The 19677-nt window shown below is 39.1% G+C and overlaps 1 protein-coding gene across 1 annotated transcript in view; it reads left to right on the forward strand.

Annotated features, from left to right (window-relative positions):
• The window catches only part of UNC5D (unc-5 netrin receptor D), a 249009-nt gene that overhangs the window by 80527 nt on the left and 148805 nt on the right, over window positions 1–19677 (forward strand). The gene's annotated exons all lie outside the window — the stretch shown is intronic.

The raw sequence follows: 19677 nt of genomic DNA on the forward strand, positions 1-19677 counted from the left end.
GTGTGAGCCACCATGCGCGGCCAGAAAGCCCCCTCACAGTTTTTTGTTTTTGTTTTTGTTTTTGTTTTTGTTTTTGTTTGTTTGTTTTAAGATGGAGTCTCGCTCTGTTGCCATGCTGGAATGCAGTGGCATGATCTCGGCTCACTGAAACCTCTATCTCCTGAGTTCAAATGATTCTTCTGCCTCAGCGTCTCTTGTAAGTGGGATTACAGGTGTGCACTACCACGCCCAGCTAATTTTTGTATTTCTAGTAGAGACAGGGTTTCACCCTATTGACCAGGATGGTCTTCATCTCCTGACCTCTTGATCCACCCCACCTTGGCCTCCGAAAGTGCTGGGATTACAGGTGTGAGCCACCGTGCCTGGCCTAGAAAGGCCTTTTTAATGTTGAGATGTCATCAACTAAAAACACATCCTCATTTTAAAGATGTTCATATGCAAAGTGTGCAAGGATTTTTCAGAACCAGAGAAACACGTATTGTTTCTACTCTTCTTCACTGACTCTTCTTCCTTCCTTTGCTTAGTATTGGACCTTAAAACTTTGCAACTAGTCTGAAATAAGTGTTCTCAGAAATGAGTTAGGTATTAAATTACTAGGTACCACATAACATAAGATAAGCTTTACAGGTTCAGAAAGAAGGCAGACTTCTGAAGGGTATAAAGAAAAGCTTGTTGGTGTAGACACTCTGAGGAGTTAGCTTAATGCCTATCATGGTATGAGACTTACTCTCAGTGATACACTAATTAGAGATTTCCAACAGTGTGGCCCCTTCTAGAAAATTTCTGTGTTATCTCATAGAATTAGTGATTGTCAAATCTGGATAAAATTATAATAATTATATAGGCTTATCCAACCCCCTGATTATACAGATGAGCAAAATCAATCTCAAAATGAAAACAGTCAAATTCCTCTCTGGTGCTCTTTTCTCTGTGGGTATCTTTGATGCAGAGGAGGGGAGGGGCTCATGGAACAGTTTTGTATGCAGAGTTTCTAATTCTTTGCCTTTCTGGTTTGCCATTATTCTCTCAAACTCCCAGTACTGTTTCAGTAGCAAACATGTTTCTCCCCACCTAAATAATGGCAGCAATGTTTTGTGCTTGAAGTCTAAGAGTAGAAAGCTACTTAAACACAGACACTTTATTATATTTTAAATTGTTCATAATAGCCATCCTGACTGGAATAAGGTGATATCTCAGTGTGGTTTTAATTTGCATTTCTCTGATGAGTAGTGATGTTGAGCATTTTTTCATGTCTTTGTTGACTGTATTTCTTCTTTTGAGAAATGTCTGTTCGTATCCTTTGCCCAGATTTTAATGTTTTTTTTTGTTTGTTTGTTTGTTTTCTTGTTGAGTCGCATCTTAAGTGAACAAATTCAGCAAAAGAAAATCAACTACTGAATTTTCTCACTGTGGTCCCTTATAAGTAGGAGTTAAACATAGGGTATTCATGGACATAAAGATGGAAGTAATAGACACTAGGACTCCAAAATGGGGGTAGAGGAGAAGAGGGAGTGTTGAAAAATGCTCAATTCAGTACAGTGTTCAATGTTTGAGTGATGGGTAGATTAAAAGCCCAGTCCCCACCATTACACAATATACCCATGTAATAAGCATGTACATGGATCCCCCAAATCTGTAATTTAAAAAACACAGATGAATTCCTAAGTCATTCTCTAATCAGAAATATCTCTTAGTTTCACAAATACAATTTCTAAAACACATCTATAGCCTCTGTATTATAATGTATTGTCTATTTATCACAATCTTAAGTTATCCCCCCACCCCAGGTCATAAAAGTATTGAGATCATTATAAATGAGTTAATAGCATGAGGCCTAGACCCAAAGTTGTATTGTAACTTAGGTGTAACCCTAAGATTTTGTTTCCCCTGCTTTTGCATTTCCCCGTTATATTGAATTATTCATTTAGAATTATTTCTTACCTGCCAATCTTATTTTACCTTAATAAAATAATTATTTCATTGATATTTACATGTGAAAAAGACTTTGTTTTGCAAGTCTTTTATTGTCTGAACTGAAATTGCTTAATACAGTGAAATAAGTTCAATAAATTGCTTCTTCCACAATAGATGAACTCTGGCTTTTGTTATACTGAACTTTATCTACTTCTTTTAAGAAATGTTATGATGGTAGTGGAATTTTGTTGGCAAAGGTTATATTTCAGCAACTTGGACCATATACAAATACTCTTTTATCCAATGAACTACAACTTTTTTTCCTGCTTTCAATTGCTTTTTTATGATTAGTGTATTATCAAGGATTATTCGCCACTCATTTGAATTCTAAGCAGCCCTGATCTCAGAAAATAAGTCTTAATTCATGGATAGCTTACTGTTCCTCTAACATTGCCTGAGTTGTCCAGACTGGCTATACCTGCTGTAGAGGAAAATGCAAAGCTAAAGCTGGTTGACACCTCAGAAGTAGTGGTGTCCTTTTCTCTCTCTCTGTGATTTCAAGGGAAAGATATTGTGACAATGAAGTGTGTTTGACCTTGTTCTGGCTTTCTCTAGGGGCCACATTGCAAATTCTTGCCTTGGGTAAATTCCCATGATTTTCTCAAGAATTTTAGGACCATACATACCCTCTTATCAAATTTTCCTTGCTCATTTAGTGATTCCTAAGTGGGGTGCGGGGGGAAAGGCTACTTAAATCTCCCCACATCTACTTCAGTTAACTGGTTACAATGCTACCAAAGTTATTAATTCAGAGTCAGAAAAATGTACGGGGGTGAGGGGGAAATAGGCCAGAAGTTTGCAAACTTCATCCCTAATTTAAGCCATGCTTCTCCCAAGGGCACAATTTTGGGACCCCAAGGATTCAAGATAGCACTTGGATGTCTCTGGGCACAGTGATCATCATTTGGATATGAAAGTAGTTTCTCTAGACATTGGGACTAGGGTTTCTCCTTTGTGGAAACACAGAAGGTTTGAGCTGAAAGGAGTCTTAAAGATCACTTGGCCTGTGCTGGGCACAGTGGTTCGCACCTGTAATCCTAGCACTTTGGGAGGCCAAATCGGGCAGATTGCCTGAGCTCAGGAGTTCGAGTCCAGCCTGGGCAACATGGTGAAACCCCATTTCTACCAAAATGCAAATAATTAGCCAGGCATAGTGGCGTGTGCCTTGCAGTCCCAGCTACTAGGGAGACTGAGGCAGGAGAATCGCTTCAACCCAGGAGGTGGAGGTTTCAGTGCGCCGAGATCATGCCACTGCACTCTAGCCTGGGCAACAGAGTGAGAACCTGTCTCAAAAAAAAAAAAATAAGAAAAATCATTTGACTTGACTGCTTTGTTTTATAGAAGGTATGAAATGAGACTCAGAGAGGCCTGATGATTCACCTGGAGTCACACAGCTTGACATAGCTCTTCAGACTCCTGGTCAAATGTCCCTTCAACTGTACCATGCACTGCTGGGCAGCATCAGTTGTCCTTTGTTAGGAAGCTGTTGACCCAATTCTCTCAAATCAGTGACTGTCAAGCCTCATTTGTCTTTGTCACTGCAGTCTATGTATGGACTTGGGAAATCAGAGTTTATTGAAGCAGAAAAGGGCCGAAGTTGCTCACTTCTCCAGCAAGTAGTCCGAACAGAGTAGATGAGTAAGGAACTTATTCTGATCTTACTGCCAACTCTTCTGTCATATATTTTGCTCCCTGGAACTCAGTTTCTTCACCCGTAATATAAGAATATTGACCATGAGAATCCTTAGGTGGTCTGTTTTATAGGATTATAATACAGGGATTACTGAGAGTAGTTAGAGAGATTTGGAATCTGAAGAGATTTGTTTATTCCCTTTCTTCAAAGCCTGTTTTAACATTACCTTGACTTACTTGTCTTATTATTTAGTATGGTTTTATATTAGCCCAAACAATTAAGTGTTATGCATCATTTATCCCATACCCAAATGATCAGATGGGTTTCTCACTGGGGCACATGAAAGCATTTGCCCCCTGCATGCATCTGACATTGTCCACTGTCCAACAGCTTCATCACAAAGCCTTGCTGTTCTCCCCCAGCTCAAGCACAGAAATCTATTGCATTTCAATGGAGCAATCCGAGCCTTCTTGCACCTAAGACCAAGAAGAGACAAAACCAGTGTCAAATCTGTAGCTCTGCTGTCACTGGATATGCATTCATTTTGGGAAGAAAAGTTTCCATTTCTTCTATTTGGAGTGAAATTTAGGCATCTTTGCAACTCATGCTTACTTGTTGAGATATGAGTGAGGAAAGCCTGCATTACTTAGAATATGCATCCTTTAACACAGCATTGATGCCCTGCATAACCTGGAACTGCAAGTCTAGCTACTTTTATTTTGTGTGTCCAGTGGGATGAAATGGAAATCTCTTATTTGTAATCACAATGATCACTATAGTTATGGAGGCTGAGGAAGAGGGCCTGGGCACTTCTGGAGCTTGAGTGTCATTTGACCTCAAGCCTACCTGATTGTTCTCTGATACAGGTCACTTCTTTTCCAAAGGAATAAAAGAACATTCAACCAGCTGGGGCCTCATCCCTGTGCTGTTGCTGCTGCATGCAGAGGTAAGAGGAGAAATTGGATTTTCCTCTGAAGAGCACATCCCTAAAACCAGGGCTTACCTTTCTTTTCTCTGTCTTGTCCACTGCAGAATAGTGCACATGGTCAGTCCAATGGCATACTTCCACCTCCCATGTGCCCACACTTGCGAGCATTATACTCTTCTCAGATGTTACCACTTTACAGGCCAGAGGGGCTCAGACAAGGAGAGGAGTCTAGGCTGGCCCACGAGGGTGTGTGGTCTAACCTGTTCCAGTCAGCCGTCTCTTTTTCTCAGCTTCTCAGCTATTGACTACAGTTTCTTTGGAGCCCCTTTCCTGGTCCAAAACTACTCTTCACCTCCCTTGTTTCTGCAAACAACCTGCCCACAGGTTATCACCTCCTTTGAGTTTTAGGTTTAACAATCAGCTCCCTTCTACAGAAGAGAAGTTGGTTGTCAGGGACCAACTTGCAGCTCCAATAGTCTATGTCCCAGGTAATTTCCTCCATGTCAGGTGCATAGAGTCCCTTCTGTAAGGCTCTCTGCTTCCCCAGTAGCACCCCTGACAGTGTATAGCCTGCAGTCTTGCCACCTGTAATATTTCAGGGCTCCTTGACATCCTGTGTTCCCTTAGGATAGGACTTCTTGAGTAAAAGGTTGGAAACACAACTCTATAAGGCTTAAGTAAATCAGTAGCGTACCTCTACATGCTTGTTCACTTGCTGCCAGGTTACAGTTTAAATACTCCCTTGGAGGTGTTCCCCTGTGCCTCATCTTTTTCTGATTTACAATGACCTTTTCTAAACCACAGCCAATAATTTTATAACCATATATAGCTTCCAGTCTAATGTTGAGCAATTTCTTTTAGCCTCTTTTTGTATGTGAGATTAAAAACAAAATCTTTTTTTTTTTTTTTTTGTACGGGGCAGGGTGGCTCACACCTGTAATCCCAACACTTTAGGAGGTCAAGGCAGGAGGATCTCTCGAGACCAGAAGTTCAAGACCAACCTGGGCAACAGAGTGATACATGGTGACACATGCCTATAATCCTAGCTATTTAAGAGGCTGAGGCAAGAGGATTGCTTGAGCCTGGGAGTATGAGGGTACAGTGAGCTGTGACTGTACACCAGCTTAGATCGCAGATACAGCTTATAATATTCCTGGTCAGAATGACCAGGTCTGCAGTTTCTAGGACCCAATACGAACTTCCAGAATCATGGAGACTGAGGGAGTGGGCTCAGGCAGGGATGTGGTATCACAGAGCCTGCGCCAGGAATAAGGTGGAAAGTCACTTACCCAAGAGTCATGATCTGTAGAGCTAAGAAAGGAATGCAAAAGATATAATCTTGACAAGAAGCCGAATCAAAGCCCAGTCATTAGTCGAAACCAATCATCCATTAGAATTTACAGAGAACACAAGCTTTGTAAAACCAAACCAAATAAAAAACATTGGCATTTGATTTTAACTTTATCACCCATTAACCTGTGTGATATTTAGGTTTCCATATGTTAGTCCAGATAATATCTATCTCCCTGGGGTGTTGTTAACATTTAAAATCAGGATTATTTGGAAAATGGTTTGAAAACTCCAAAGTGAGATGAAAACCTTAGGCATTTTGTTTGCATTGCACTCTTAAGCATTTTTCCAGAATCACACAGAATTTCCATTCAATCAAGGCAAGTAAGCAGGGCGCACGCATTTTCCCTGAGAACCAGGTGGCTTGCACATTTTTACTTCTGTGTTAAACTGTAAACTAAACAAGACAATACACAAAGGAGTAGCAAAGGTTGCAGAATAGAAACACTATAGCAAAACACATCCCTACTAATGGGAGTGCTAAAATGAGAACCATTTGCATCTCAAGGTCCTCTGGTTCCAACTAGATAGCTCCTCTTAGAGCTTTGTGAATTCATTTCCTGGGCTGACAGTGACTTAAATGGATCTATTTGATAGAATTAGGAGCATTTAGAAGAAGCATACTGAATTCCAGGGTACAGCGAGACAAGTTATTTAGTTTTGAAAGGTTACAAATACTGATGCAGGGGAAAAAGATGATGGGGTGGCACATATTGATTTTCAAGTGCTTTTTGTGCAATTATAAGGTAAATAAGGAAACAGTTCTTATAGTTGTTTTTCTCCCTCTGGATCTCTGGATTTTTCTTTTCTTTCTTTCTTTTTTTTTTTTGAGATGGAGTTTCATTCTTGTTGCCCTGGCTGGAGTACAATGGTGGGATCTTGGCTCACGGCAACCTCTGCCTCCCAGGTTCAAGTGATTCTCCTGCCTCAGCCTCCCGAGTAGCTGGGATTACAGGCATGCTCCACCATGCCCAGCTAGTAATTTTTTTTTTTTTTTTTTTTTTTTGTATTTTTAGTAGAGATGGGGTTTCTCCATGTTGGTCAGGCTGGTCTCAAACTCCTGACCTCAGGTGATCCACCTGCCTCAGCCTCCCAAAGTGCCGGGGTTACAGGTGTGAGCCACTGTGCCTAGCTTGGATTTTTCTAAAAAGTTACACAAATTAGACACTTCTTGGAAGAGTGCACTATTTTTTTTCTCTCTCTATCCTTCAGGACCATAATATACATCATGTTTTGGGGAGACTGTCTCCCCTATTCTCTTCTTTCCCTGACTCTTCCTTTCCTCCTCCATGTCAGGTATCTCATTCTGAGTATTTGCACCAAAGCATCTTCTTTGGGGTACAAGGATACTCCTATGTATTGATACCTCTCTTGCTGTCACTCAATATCACCCAGTATATTCATAGATGACACAATCTTTTGACTTTGAAAGGGATGCACGTTTTGTCTTAACCCATTAAGTGTTTGTCATCTGCTTTTCCTGTCACTTGTCCAAGGTCTACACACCTATCCAGGAAACCAGCTCTGGCTTTGAAGCAATTCAGCTCTTAATAAGAAGTTGAGCAGAAGTTATAATAACTCATTGCCTTGCCTGCTTGGAAAACATGATAATGTTCCTTCGTTGTAAGAAATCATTTTAACAACGCTGACTGCTGGCAGTTCATTGATGAAGGCTATGTGAAACCTGCTATAAATAGCACATGCTGCATGTAGTAAAGCGTTCTTCTGTGTGGCACTTATTTATTTGTAATTTATTCCCTGCCGGCTTTCACAAAAGGACTTGAGCAGGCTAACAATAAAAGACACATATACAATAAGGTTGTTATGTATGTAGAAACTAAAGATCAAAAATTGTATGGAAAGGAAAAGGGAAAAGAGTTATGTGTGTAGATTTTCCTTCCTCATCAAGGCAATAGGAGAAGATTGTTTTCAGCCTTCCCTCTCTCAGACTCACTGAGGTGTACTGAAAAGGAGCATGAACTTCATCCCTCACGGAAACCAAATAAGTAAAATTATGGTGGACACAGGGAAGGAAACTCTAGGAAGAAGGAAGCAGAAATCTTAGGAGATCTTATTTTTGGCTGAGAGGCAGTATAGAAGGAAGGCCATACAATAGCACAACCTCAGAGTGATTATTTTTGCTCATCATTAAGAGTTCTGATTACCTGCTGCCGAATTCTATATTGCACATGCTTGTGATTATGCAGGAGGTATTGATTTTCTTCTGCATTCATTTGTATAAATCAATTTCATAGAACAAGGAAAAAAAGCAAACGGGGTCAAATGATGGGTTTTGTACCTACCAGTAATAGTTTCTAGTAACTAAGCATCTGTCATAAAGGAGATTGTCAGTGGCCTAAAATTAAACAAGGAAAGGATATTTTCTTTTAACTTAGGTCAGGTTTTCTCAGCCTTGGCATTTGGGGCCTGGTAATCCTTTGTCCCAGAGGCTATCCCGTGAATTGTGGGTGTTTGGCAGCATCCCTGAGCTGTACCCACTGGGTGCCAGTAGAACTCCCTGATGCCCCTTTAGTTGTGCCAAACTGAAGTCTCTCCAGACATTGCCAAACGTTCCCCCAACATAGAGACACCATTGCCCCCAGTATAATTACTGATTTAGGTAAAGAGTCTAAGAACTTGGCTGTACACAGACTGCCTCACAGAGCGGGAAGCTCCAGAGATCCCTCCTGGCTCTGTCTTCCCCAGTGAGGGATCCATTACTCACAAAAAGTGCTGGAGGGTGGGGTAGGGGAGACTCCCCCATCAGGCCTCCAGAGGCATATCCTTCCTTTCTGTTCTCACAAGGTGGTTGTATATCCTGCCCATCCAAACATTTTCAAGAATCTGGATGCATTTCTGCTAACTCAGCAGATACGAGTAACCCCAGTAACATTCAAAATAATCCCAGCAATGTTCCTGTGTGTTTGCTCTGGCAGTGGGTAAGTCAAAAGTCAGTTTTACAGGCTGTTGCCTAGTGAGACCAGGCCTTCGGGTCTGCCTGAAGTTGGTTCCTGCAGACATTCTGACTGCCTGTCAAATAACTCTAATAAACCCTTTCTCATTTCTCCCTTCCAATGAAGATGAAATGTTTGCAGCATAGAAAGCTGAATTTCTTTATGACCATGCCCAAGCACATAGTACAATTCATTGCTATTAGTTTTCCAAGTAGAGGTGCAATCATTAGTTTCCTAAAGTAGTTCCTAATTATTAGCACACATTGTTTCTGTGTAAAGCCCATAAACAGGTTTGTACTCTGAGGAATTTACCTTTTTCTTCTTATTTTTCTGTTTTTGTCTTTTTAAAAAAGTAATCACACTTTTCCTTTGTGATAGGGTCACAAAGAGACTCTAGCACAACTAGGATCAATTGCCATACCGACCAAAAATATTAATTTATGTTTTATGTGGAAGCTAAGCTTCTCAGGTGCATAGGTTACATTCATTTATATGTAGTTTTACTTCACCTCTCATCTAAAATCTCCGAAGTACTTGTGGAGTAGCCCTTTTATCTTTATAATACACCTGTAAAATGGAGAGAAAGCCAGTGATAATGAGCCCATTTTAGGGATGGATGTGAAAGATGGGATTAGAGTTCACGTTTTCGTGAGGCCTCTCTAACGGGTATGAGTGTAGTCTTGAGCAGGGAGGTATCCATATAGTAAATTGGTGAAATGAGCACATGGCCATCATATTAACTGGAGAATTAAACACAGGTCATCATATCGTAACAGGAGGATTCAGCCTGCTCTGTTTGCATTGCCATCTCTTGGTAGTAATGGGAATTTTCCACATGTTTAAATCAAAAGGAAAAATAAAATGGGGTGCTCCATTTCCAAAGAGAGGACTTCTCCATTCTTGAATGATAGTGAGGATGCTTTCAAGAGACACTCAGCCTCTGATATTATTCAACAGCTGTTTTTTGAACTGTGAGTTTTGCTGACCTTGCTCTTCAGTCCCTATGTGCCGGCCAAAGTACAACATGATAGACCGGGTCAGTCTATTATGTTTCTGATTCTGGACCAGCTGTCACTCTTGGCCCTGTGTATCTTAAGAAGGATGACAAGGGAAAACTGAAAAAGCCTGTGGTGTGTTCTTTTATGGAACCTTTTCTTCGTACATTTTATTTCAAAAGATACATATGTGCCGATTAGAGATTTTCATATTTTTTCATCCTTAAGTAAAGACAATTATTTGCTTTGTAAATTCATAATAGTGAAAGAAGACATGTCACCTATGCTTCCTGTACATATTTTTTTGAGAACAAACACTTGTCTCATAGTGATGAAATCATTATCCATAGTAACCTAAATACTATGCTTTCAGAGGGATAGTAATGGGAATCAACTAAAATTGGAGCTGTGTTTGGCAGGTGAAGACTTGTTTAAATACAGTAAGAATTTCCTGAATGAGAACTTAATGCCTACAAAAGTATCTGGCACAAATGAATATTCACTTTCCTAAATGAAAGACAACTAGAAGAGTGGACTGTATCATCTATATTTTTCAATTTTTATTATTACTTTTTTTATGTGTAGCTGTTTGTCGTCTAACAAGATAAGGATTAAGGTTTAACATAATTTGGCAAGGCTTTGTGGCTCACACCTGTAATCCTAGTGCCTTAGGAGGCTAGGGAGGGAGGAATGCTTGAGGCCAGGAATTTGAGCCAGCCTGGGCAACATACTGAGACCTAGTTTCTATTAAAAAAATTTTAAAAAATTAGAGGGCATGATGGCCTGCACCTACAGTCCTGGCTACTCAGGAAGCTGAGCTGAGCTGGGAGGATTGTTCAAGCCCAGATGTTGGAGGTGACAGTGAGCCGTGATCCTGCCTGACACTGCACTCTAGCCTGGGTGATAAAGTAACACCTTGTCTCTTTAAAAAAAAAAAAAAAAAAGTAACATAAATTATCCTGAGACTAGTCTCAGTATGAAGAGTGGATGAAAAGAACTAAAATAAACTCTTTATTCATATTGAAACTTAGTTAAGACTTTGGTAAAAGCAACTGACGCCAAATAAGTCATACCTACGTTGGTTCATTTCATTCTTTTGACATTTGTTAAGTCTTCTGTAAGCCAGAGTCAGGAAAGACGCTACAGATACCATAGTTAAGTATTTCTTTCCCACACTGAATTCTGTACCCAAAGTAAACCTCAACAGTAAGGGAAAATTAATATTGTTCAGATATTATTGGATTCCACATAGGAGAGAAATAAATGGAAACCCAAGAATGATGGTGAATGAGATCCCAGAACCATGTCCACTCAAAGGTCTGTGCAACGGCACAAGAGGCAGGTAGCCATCTACGGAACTAAGGGGCAGGGAGACCAGGAAAGGACATCTCAAAAAGAGAGTGGAACTGACAGGTTACCTTATTTATTTGCTCATATTGAGTGGTTTACAGTTCTTTAGGAGATTTAGTATAAAAATTGCCTTCACCAAAAATTAATTCAATTATTAACTATAAGGAAAAAAGTTGTCAAGCCAGAAGAGTAATCATAGCATATTGTTTTCAACATTTGAAAGCAAACAATGGCAAATAGTCATAATATGGTGAATTTAATCAAACATGTAATATATTTATTGCATTGGCAGGATGATTATAGAAAATACGTTTCTGAGGGGTGTTGTAATATTAAATCTCAATCCTTAATATGGGAAACAGATAGTTACTAATATCTGAAAACCAATTAATAACTATAAACACATATTACCTTTATTTTAAAATATTGATATAAATTCTGGAAGATAAAACTCAAGAGTAGGGAACAGTGGGAGAAAAGAACTGCTTATTTTCATTAGAAGTGACATAAAATATTTTGACTTCTTTTTGCTTTTTTTAAGACAAGGTCTTTCTGTATCACCCAGGCTAAAGAGCAGTGGTGTAATCTCAGCTCATTGCAACCTCTGCCTTTTGGACTCAAGCTTCCTTCTACCTCAGCCTCCTGAGTAGCTGGGACTACAGGCATGCACCCCCATGCCTGGCTATCTAAATTTTTGTAGTGATGAGGTCTCACTTTATTGCCCAGTCTGGTCTTAAACTCCTGCCCTGAAGCAATTGTCCTGCCTTGGCCCCTGCAAAGTATTGGGATTACAGCCATGAACCACTGTGCCTGGCCAATTTCACTTTTTAAATAATGTACAAGCACATGGTCCATTCTGTTTGTTTGAAAAATATTTAAGATGCTTCCTATTGGTCTTCATAAAATTTTAATTTTTTTAATGAAAGAAAAAAGAGTGATTTCTACTAATTGCAAAACCCCAGTTTCTGCTCACACTTTAATTCCTACTTTGTATGTAATAAGGTTAAACCCAAGCGAGGCCAAATGTTTTCCTGTTCTCAGAGGTTCTTGGTTGCACAAAATGAAGGGTTCGTTCATGCCCTGTCCTTGAACTTTTTGTATCCTGATCAGATTGTGATTCATCCACTCGAGATTGTGGAGTGAAAGTAAACAGCCCTTCAAGAAATCATGTACCCATAATAATGAACTCAGAATAATGTAACCCAAAATAATGTAGCTTGTGGTCAAAACTACTTTTTGCTTTCCTTTGTTTTTTTTTTTTTTTTTTTTTGAGACAGAGTCTTGCTCTGTCACCCAGGCTGGCATGCAGTGGCACGATCTCGGCTCGCTGCAAACTCTGCCTCCCGGGTTCGTGCCATTCTCCTGCCTCAGTCTCATGAGTAGCTGGGTCTACAGGCACCCGCCACCAAACCAGGCTAATTTTTTTTTTTTTTTTTTTTAGTACAGACGGGGTTTCACTGTGTTAGCCAGGATGGTCTCTCGATCTCCTGACCTCGTGATCCGCCCGCCTCGACCTCCCAAAGTGCTGGGATTATAGGCGTCAGCCACCGCACCCGGCCTACTTTTTGCTTTCTTGATATGATGTTACATAGACCGGGTATCTTACAGTCAGATTCTGGAGTTTGAAGGGATGATATAAAGCTGTCTGGAGTAACTCCACACGAGCAAGAAGATCTGATGCTAAGAATCACAGACATCTCCCATTATTACAGTCGTGCCTTGAGAAAGGTAATCTAGCAGGATGATGCAGCGGAAGATTAAGGTAAAAATTATGCTCTGATTTCAAATCATAATTATATTTTTCAAAATCTAAATTCCCTGAAAACGCAGAGATGTTTTTCACAGTTGCAATTTTAAGTGTCATGTCTTTTAAATTCTGATCTATTTACAGTGTCAATGATTTTTAAAATATGGCCAAGTCCAGCTATACAAAGGAAATAACGTTTTCTTTGAAATTGATTTTTTAGAAAATTTTTGTTAGTTTTCTTCAGTCATTTACACATAACTTTGTCCTTTTCTTCCTCCTCTTCTCTCTGTCTTTCTAATAGTTCTCTGAAATGTAACGTTAGCCCATTAGAGCACATCCCTTCTCTTCTTTTCTTTCTGTTTATAAGACAGCTTTGAGATAAGAAATTCAATTAGATTTGGGCCCAATCAAAGCGTAGAACTGTAAGTTGTTTAATAGAGACATTCACAAAACATAGATTAGGGTTAAGAAATTTCTCAAAGGCACAAGGATCTCACATTTCTGGAAGCTGTGTATATATGAATATGACTAATGAGCAGAATTTTTTCCTGTGTTGATTTTTATCTCCTCATTTGATACAAAGGCAAAGTCTACTAAGCAGTATTTTACAGTTGCCAAAAGCTTCTGATCATTCAATCTCTTTTCAATTTTAGGGTAGCAGGATTGTTGCTGTATGATATATCTCACTGCCAAACAAGAAAAAAAAAAAAAAGACCAAAACAAAAACCAAACCAAACAAAACAAAACAATAAAATAGCATCTACAACATTTGAGAACTTGTAGGTCACTGGGATGGAGTGTCTGATCAGATCTTTGCCAACTGTTTAAGTGGATGGCCTGCAGGGACATAATTATCTTTTTCTTGGTGAGAACACATATAGCCTTCATTTAGCCTTCATTAGAGATTGAGTCATATTCTACAATTTGTAATATTTTATGAAAGTCATCAAATATGACTATGTTAGCCATCGCCATAAAATATGATATAATAAATGTTCTGTATCATCTCATGGACAGAAAAGTAAAGGGCAAACTGAGCCTCAAATTATTGGGCTGTATTCTCAGCACCTGGGCAAAAATACTGCTATTTCCAAGTAGCTTGGGAAAATAGGAGTGTAGAATATGTTAACAGATTGACCTTGAAAACAATATATCTATTTCAGACTCCAGGTTCAAAGATCCCAATTGCAAGTGCTATCTTAAGATTTTTATCATCCTAAATAAAAAGGGCTGGCGTAATTATAGTTCCTTATTTCTCCAGGTTCTTGCTTAGGTATGGATGGTGGTATCATCTCACTATTGATTACCCTGAAAATTCTCTTAAACACTCCAGGATATGTGGTTAAGAACAGGGAGCTAAAATCTCTCTTAAAGTGCATTGCCATTAGTCAGTTGATACTTCTAGTGTGAGACTTAGAACCTCCCCCTGCCTCTCCCCTGCGTGAGATTCTGCACCTCCGCCTAGAGTTTATCTTACACTTGCTGATCTGTGAAAGCAGCAAATCTTAATCCAGTATTCTCACATTCATATGATCAAAATTAACTGGGGTGCTGCTGCCTGTCACCTCATTTTATAGCTGTGAAATTAGCCACATTATCTGTGGGACATGGGTGTTAATGAAAGCAGTGGCTCAGTCCTAGGCCCTGGGATCAAGAAGAGCTTTTTCCTCTTTTACAGTCCCTTTTTTCTTTGCCCGTATATTACTAACAGTGTATCTGGTATCATATTCTTGAGTTTTTCAGGACTCTGGTTACAAACAAATAGCAACAACATGATACAATTTTTTTTTTTAGAGGTTTTTCTGTCCTCTCTCTTATCCAAGTCTGAACACTTAGACAAACCATAGTCATATATCTAGGTTTACACTCAAGCTTTAAGTAGGAGGTTTATTTTTTCTCTGATAAAACGAGTTGCACTGGCCATGGGTGCTCTTCTAAAGCCTATGAAATCCAAATCAGTGCAGCCTACCCATCAAATCAATCTGGAGAGGGGGCAGATCAGCAGATTGCTTTCCTAGCTGGGTTCCTGGCTAATCTTAAGGCTTTTGTGAAATTTAATTAGCACATACTGCAAAGATTACTAAGAAGTATTGTTTTGTGGCTCAGTACAGATTTGATTTTGATGAGACTTTAAGCTCCTAGAAGACAATGATGTCCTAAGCACACAGTAAGATGCAATTTTGTGATAATTACAAAATATATTTTCCCCTCTTTTTAGTTACAAGATTGTATTTCCCTTCTCCCCAACCCATCCCAGGTGGAGTAAAGCACACAGGTCTTTTGTTGGACAGTGTATATGCCCACGGAGCAGGCTTAGAAACATGCTAGGAAGACATCCTTAGCAAATGGGACAGGCCAGCCTCTGGTCACCCTACTGTTTCTTGTCTACAGGAGAAGTCAGGGTTATTCTTCCTGATTCATGGCTTCTCAGCCTCGGCACTGTTGGCATTTTGGTCCAGAGAAGTCTTTGTTGTAGGGGACTGTCCTGTGCATGGTAGATGTTTAGTGGAATCCCTGGCCTCCACCCAATAGGTGCCATTTAGTACTGCTTTCCAACTGTGACAGCCAAATATGTCTTCAGACTTGCCAGATGTGCCCTGGAGGAAAAAATCGCCCTTGGCTGAGAACCGCCACCCTAATTCTGTCCTCATCTCACCTCTTTTTGCAGCGCATCTCTGTTTGAAAAGCTCTGCAATTGAGTTTTTTTTTTTTTTTTTTTTTTTTTTTTTTTTTTTTTTTTTTGCGATCTCTGTTCACTGCAACCTCTGCCTCCTGGGTTCTAGCGTTTCTCCTGTTTTAGCCTCCTGAGTAGCTGGGACTACATGCGCATACCACCACGCCTGGCTAGTTTTTGTGTTTTTAGTAGAGATGGGGTTTCGCCATACTAGTATTTTTAGTAGAGACAGGGTTTATATTGTATTTTTAGCAGAGACAGGGTTTCACCGTACTAGTCAGGCTGATCTCAAACTCTTGACCTTAAATGATCCACCTTGGCCTCCCAAAGTGCTGGGATTACAGGCGTGAGCCACTGGCCTGGGCTGCAGTTGAGATTTAAGAATCAAATCAGTCCTTGCATGACTTCAGAGTCACTTAGTGACTTCTAAATGTCTAAAAATGTTTTAGGATGCTAATGGTTGAGAAAGGAGAATGGAGTAGGGAATGAAATCTGGAGACATTGTTTTACCATTTTAATTAAGCTCTATCAACAAAACTAGAGGTATGATTTAAAAATAAATCCCTGCTCTTCATCAGTCTCAGGGCCTGAGAGCTTCATTATCTTCCAAGCTGAGATAAGTCCCCCATTTTCCCCATAATATTTATACCTACACAAAACGAGTAGAGAATAAAGCTGTTGGAGATATTCAGCCATCGGCTGTGTTTCTCACCAGCTGAATTCTTCACTCCTGCCCACAGCTTCACTATGCATATTTCACATTTGTCCTTCTACAGCATTCTAAATCATCATGTATTGTGGACATTTGTAATTGCTAACAAATATTAATAGTCAAAAGTCCAGGCTCCACTGGGTTAAAATTAAGGCTTATTTAGAGTTACTGTTTTTGATCTCCTGATCCTTTTTCGCTAAGAGTGGGAAGGGAGGGTTGAGACAGAGGTGGTTAACAGAGAAATAGGTAGCAGGAATCCTGTAGGACAACTGTATACCTGTTGGTGGCCATGCTTTGAGCATTTAAAGAAAGCCCTTATTTCTTATTAACACAGCTGATGTCACAAGTCTATACACAGGGGACCAAGATGTTTGACTTTGCTGTAGCTTGGTTGATTTCTGCTGATTCAACATTTTCCCTGTCCTCCTTTCCTCCAGTTATTTAAAAGACCCTGAGAATTAAAGTTCATCATAGTCCCAGAATGAAAAGTTTCTCATCACCCTCAGTTCCTGGATCCACAGTCTAGCACCATTTTGATCAGTTTTAAAGATACCTGGGCTGATTACATCAGACTGAAAATAACTGAGGGGACACTCAGAATGCTCACTTTGTAACCCTCATGCAGGTTGTCTGCAGCTCACAAGCCTGTCTTGCTTTCATTGATATAGAACCCCTCGGATTATAGTTTTAAAATGTATAACATTTTCTCCTTTCATGTGAAAGTTATTTTCTGGTCATCTTAAAGGGTTTTAGCTCATCACCTTTTTGCCCAGTGAGTAGGGAGACCACATGAAATCACTAAAAGAATTAGATGTTTATGTCTAGCATTTTCATTGACTTAGACACATATCAAAAAGTGAGACTTGGAATACTCAGACAATGGTAGAATTCTGATACTGATTCTTTTACAATATAGCTGATATAATCATGTCTAGCGACTCTAAATAAAGGTCTTCGTCTTTGTATACCACTGATCTGATTTGAGCAATCTAACAATCCAGACAATCATAGTGACTTTTGGGCAGGGCAGTTGCAATGTCCCCTAGCTGTGCTTAATGCTTCCTACTTCTGGCACAATGAGAGTTCACACACACAGACTGCAATGTGTCCATCTACCCACTTCATCTTTCTGCAGTGGTCTGATTTAACTGTCTTCATATGTGTCTCTTTCAGGTACCTTGAAAACCTCAAACAAGCTTCCCTGAACTAGATGCACAGGGGAATTACCTTCAAATGGGTGACAGAACCCTAATTTGGGCATTATTTACTGTTTCAGAGGAAGCTGAAGCAGCAGCCTGGTTGCTCTAATTAATTAATTATTGAATCCATTGGGCATGCATTGTGTCCTATTAGAAAGATACAGGCAAACTGCCCATCTTGCAGTTTTAGCCTCTGGAAAATCTTTTAGCAAAATAATGCAAGAAAGCTAAAGAAAAAAATGCATACAAATAATACGATTACTTGAACCCACTTGCAGCATTTCTCTATCTATATCTATGTATATGTGTGTGTGTATATATATAAGTATATACGTACATATAGATGAAATATATATGCATATATGTGTGTATATATACACATAGATGAAATATATATACATATATGTGTATATATACGTATGTGTATATATACATATATATGAAATATATATGTGTATATATACATATATGAAATATATACATATGTGTGTATATATACATATGTACGTGTGTGTATGTGTGTGTATATATATGAATTCTCGCTTGTTTCTAGTACTCCCACCCTTCTTCCCAGCATATGTAATCTAAGTGAAGTGTTTTTCCTGGGTGGAAAATTTGGAGCCTCACTTCCCTGCTCTAGCATTATGCAAAGGTCTTTGAACTAGGCTGCTTTCAAGTAGATATAGGTGTTTTTCAGAGAATACAAAATTGCAGGGCAAAGGAATTATGCTATTATCTTGAGGGTATTCTCTTTCCTGCCATTCTAGACACTTGTTGGTCAAGGTCCAGATGGATGAGACATATATGCCAAAGAATGGTAAGACCTAAACTTGCACCCTTTCTCTTGAGTCCCCTGGTCCTTGATAAGAGTGAAGTCCCCACGTGTTCCTTAAATTACACACACACACACACACACACACACACACACACACATTTAAAAGATTATGCAAAGGATTCCCACATTGAACTAATACTTCTATCTGTTGAGTTCAGCAGAGACTGTCAACCCAGGAAGTGATGTAAATGATGCGAAAATAATCAACCAAAAAAAAAAAGGATTAGAATAGCATCAGTTAAGCAATGTTTTTATATAATGTAGCTCATTGGCATGCAATTTAGTAGATTTAACACTTTCTGAGCACTTACTGTGTTGTCAGTTTGCTAGGTTGGGGGAAGCCAGAGAAAACATAATCTCTGCTTTCAGCTTGCAGATTATTAGGTGATAGATGAGGTGGAATCAAAGGAGAAACACACTACACTTTTTTTCTATGACATTAAAACATTCTTCATGAAAGCGGTGAGATGTCAGAAGTTGTTTAACTCAAGAAAGATGTTTATGGAGTAAAGCACAGGGAGAACATTGAAGAACATTGGAAGGCAGTCAGGAGCTGATTAAAATCAGCTCATTTTTGCCTGTCCTTATTTCTTTCTGATTTCATCTTTAGTTTGGACATCATTACCAGTACACTGCTTCAACCCAGTCCTGAAATACCTAGGATTATAGAAACATGGGCTCCTGTGTCATGTTTGATATTTGTCTGCAATGGTCTAGGAAATAAAAAACAATTTAAATGACAGATGATTTATAATAGTTAAAGCTTAATACTTCGTAATACCTCTCCCTGTGCTCCAGACATAGGTATATATAAACGTGTATCTGTATTAAAAAATAGATTCCAAAATTATAACAGTGATTATCCCTAAACAGTGGGATCATTGATGATTATTATTTGTCTTTATTTTGTGCCTTTTAATCATAAATATGTTTCCAGTGAAAAACAGCAGTATTAATTTTTTAAAGAATTGTAAAAGAATAACTGACTGAATATATTTAATGTGCATTTACTTAGGTGAAAATGGGATGTCGCCATTGATGTACTGTATTTTTCTAGCCTAACAGACTCAATGATTACTTGCTTGTGGTTAGTATTCACGGAGCCTTACCACCTAAATGTAACACATTTGTTAACCAGCAATTGTATTTCCTCAAACACAGATACAGCATTGAGTTCAAACACTTATTCCCAGTGCAAATAGGAGGATGATTCATTAGCAGATCTTAATGATGTTTCTATCTGTTTGACTTCACCTGCATCTTATAAACAAAACAAAACAAATGTATTCTTTGAAAGAAACTGTTTATCAAGAGAAAATGTCTTAT

Source organism: Trachypithecus francoisi, unplaced genomic scaffold, assembly GCF_009764315.1.
Source record: "Trachypithecus francoisi isolate TF-2019V2 unplaced genomic scaffold, Tfra_2.0 Contig01440, whole genome shotgun sequence".
NCBI classification, from domain to species: Eukaryota; Metazoa; Chordata; class Mammalia; order Primates; family Cercopithecidae; genus Trachypithecus; species Trachypithecus francoisi.